The following is a 3,206-nucleotide window of genomic DNA, read 5'->3' as shown; positions in this document are numbered from 1 at the left end:
TATGAGACACATTTGGTGTGCGTTTGTTCGTTATGTGTATGATATAGCACTTATCAGGATTGAACTGCATAAGCCATTTTCTTTGCAATTCTTCCAGGGTGTTCAGATGTAAGGGTGCGAAATAGACTCCTGGTGGATTTACTTTCTGGAAATACTTTGATACCCAGTAACATGATGAGTATAAACGTTGGTATAAAACTTATATTTACAGGCAGATAATGCATTCTTCTACCATGTATGATAACTATAAATGTTTGAGTAAATGGTAAATGTGGGAACTAGAGATCCCCCACACATCAGAAGAGCCGTGGCAGCACAACGAGAGAAACTGAAACAAGACACTGAACCATCACTGCAGTTCCAACGACGATTCCACACCGCTTTTACCCTGTACAAGCTCCTCAATGGACGCTGCCCTCCACACTGACAAACCCTGGTGACCAGAACCCGGGCTGCCACTGAGTCACGTTACTCCCTCAGGAACAGCGACCACCTGACATCTGAACTCATTAAGTCCACCAGAGACCAGAGAACATTCTTCTACCGAGCAACATCACCCTGGAACACCCTCCTTACTTCTACTCGCACTGTCACAACTGCTGCTTCCTCCAAAAGAAAACTCCGCCTTTAATAGAAAACTCTGGGAATGTCTTAAGGGGACCCTTACAGGTGTATACAGTGACCCAGCATGACCTCTCGCTGTATATGTTGTTGTTGATAAATACTGTTGTAGAGTCTATTGTAGATACTATGACTACTTAGTGCTATGAGACTTAGTGCTCCAGCGGACGAGAAGGTAGAGAACTAATTACACACCCCTCCTTCACCATAAAAAAGTCATGTGCAGGTCAGGCAAACAGGCAAATAGCCTGTCTGTCTCCTCATATGTCAAATCGACAGGAGAAACAAACAACAACAAAAAAAACCCAACAACTATGACTACTATATTACATCATGTTCTTTTATGTACTTGATAATTATCCTGTCCTTGTCAAATTCCATTTGTAACTGCCCTTGTCTGTCAGCAGAGCTATCCCTGTGTAAAACCCACAGGCTGGTTGGGCAGCTCTGGCTGTGCGTGCTGAACAGCCAGAACCTATAAATAGATAAATAAAGAGACTGACCCACGTCATGTGCTCATCTGCATGCTCCTGTGTCAAAGAGTCTTAAATCCAGCCTTGGTATTCTGCAATGCAACTGCGGGCAGTAAATTACTTTAATTTCATCCTATGAAGAACTTTATTCCGTAATTTTAGAACTTTTCTATTTCCATGGCGTGGCACATAACATGAACATATGTTCTCGGTTATGATGGGTCTATATGTAGGTCAACAGCAAGTAACTCGAGAAATTGTCGATGGAACTTTGTGATTTTTGGTAGATGTGTAGCGGTTGTGAAAAGGAAGGCCAAGTTCGAAAATGGTTCACCTGACGTTTTCCTACGGCACTGCAGCGAGCTTTGTATTTTTATGCGCCTGTTTGTGGACAGCATAACTCGTTATCACATAATTCTAGATACATATAAGTAAATGGCTAACCTGTGAAGTTACAACACTTGCAAATAATCTACCAATGACACTGTAATGTAGGTAGTAGACATTGGAGTCCCTCCTGAGCATAGTAGTTTGGAAAAGTGCAGTGGGATATCGCCATGTTCTCTAACGTTCTTTTCCAAGTACTTTCTGAAATTGTGCTTCAAAACATGGTTCTGAACTACTGCTAAGGTTCGCCAGGTGGCGTTCTGTAAATTACACCTGCTGGAAAACCGGTTTCTTACAAAGGTCATCTGCCACTAGTGTTGTCAGATGTCACTAGTGACGCTTTTCTGTTTATATCGTGTGCATTGACCCTTTGTAAGTTTGTTTACATCGTGTGCAGTGACCCTTTGTAAGTTTGTGTTTACATCGTGTGCAGTGACCCTTTGTAAGTTTGTGTATATATGGTGTGCAGTGACCTTTGTAAGTTTGTGTTTATACTGTGTGCAGTGACTCGTTTTAAATTCATTGTTGTTGTTTTTAAATCAAGCCTGAGAAGAGCCTTTACACCTAGGACGTCTTATCCAATCTGAGATAGACACAGGCAAATGGACCAAACTGCGTATGTGGTAATCACATGGTTCACTATCAGTCTCACTTTTCAAAGTTCAGGGGTCAATTGTCAACAATTGTCTAGTTCTGGCTTGTGATCTGGTCTGTATTTCAGCTGTCAAGTTCCTAGCTATAGCCTCCTTTGCAGACGTTTGGCGCGGTGTTGTTTACTTTTGGGAGCGCTGATTCTCGATTTCCAACGAGGGCTAACGTCGACTCTTTGCCAGGAAAAGAAGTTTTGCCGCACCCAGAAATTCTTTTCCAGCATAGCAAACCTCTAAGCCCTTGTTGAAAATCCCAAACAAGCGCTTCCCAATAAATAAACTCTACAGTAACTGCTACAGAAGTCTACACAGGAGGCTACAAGATTCCACCTACTGAATAAGCTTCACTAACAATGATGTGCGTCAGGGCTCCTATGGCATTAGATTACTTGCGTCTTTCTAAAGGGAGTTTAGTGGTACTTCTGGCTCATCTGTTGCCATGGTGACCATTTATCTTCTATTTTTTTGTCTCTAAGATTGGATGGGTCGCAAAGTAGTAAGGGTAAGTCTGCGGTCTCTGATGTTAGCAGTGGTTCAAGAAATATTACAATTATTGGGTGGGCCGACTACTGTCTCTTCGCAGCTAGGGGCTGCGACCTCACTACGGGAGGGGCTAAATAGTAAGGGTCTGGAGCGAGCTGCCATTTAACGCTAACTCAGGTAACCTTAAGACGACAGTAGTTGCCCCAGGTGCGGCCATAAGACTGTAGGTTTGAACCACACCAGGAAGGACCCCTAGTCTTTTGGATAGATATGGTGGGTTCTTTAATATGCTAAATGTGTGGCTCTCCTCAAACACGGAACCTCCATTTAACATCTTTTTTGAGCTGAAGGATGTCCTTAACAGAAGCTTGGTACTCATTTTATCCCGAGTGAAGTGAGGAAAGTCGTGTAAAGTGCCTTTCCCAAGGGCACAATATCGGTCGCACATCAACGGATTAGAACCCAGGACCTCTGGTTCACGGGCCAAACATCCTGCAGTTATGTCAAACGACCCCAAAATAAAGTCTTCAAATGGCATATTTTTTATTGGCATCGATTATCTGACAGGTTTGCAGCTTTTAAGTTACAAAGT

The 3,206-nt window shown here is 42.9% G+C and overlaps 1 protein-coding gene across 1 annotated transcript in view; it reads left to right on the top strand.

Annotated features, from left to right (window-relative positions):
* LOC118416885 (creatine kinase, flagellar-like) overlaps nucleotides 1-3,206 on the top strand; it is a 778,750-nt gene that overhangs the window by 314,844 nt on the left and 460,700 nt on the right.

The sequence above is a fragment of the Branchiostoma floridae genome, chromosome 5, assembly GCF_000003815.2.
Source record: "Branchiostoma floridae strain S238N-H82 chromosome 5, Bfl_VNyyK, whole genome shotgun sequence".
NCBI classification, from domain to species: Eukaryota; Metazoa; Chordata; class Leptocardii; order Amphioxiformes; family Branchiostomatidae; genus Branchiostoma; species Branchiostoma floridae.
The sequence above is the reverse complement of the archived record's forward strand: the minus strand, read 5'-3'. Positions and strand labels throughout refer to the sequence as shown.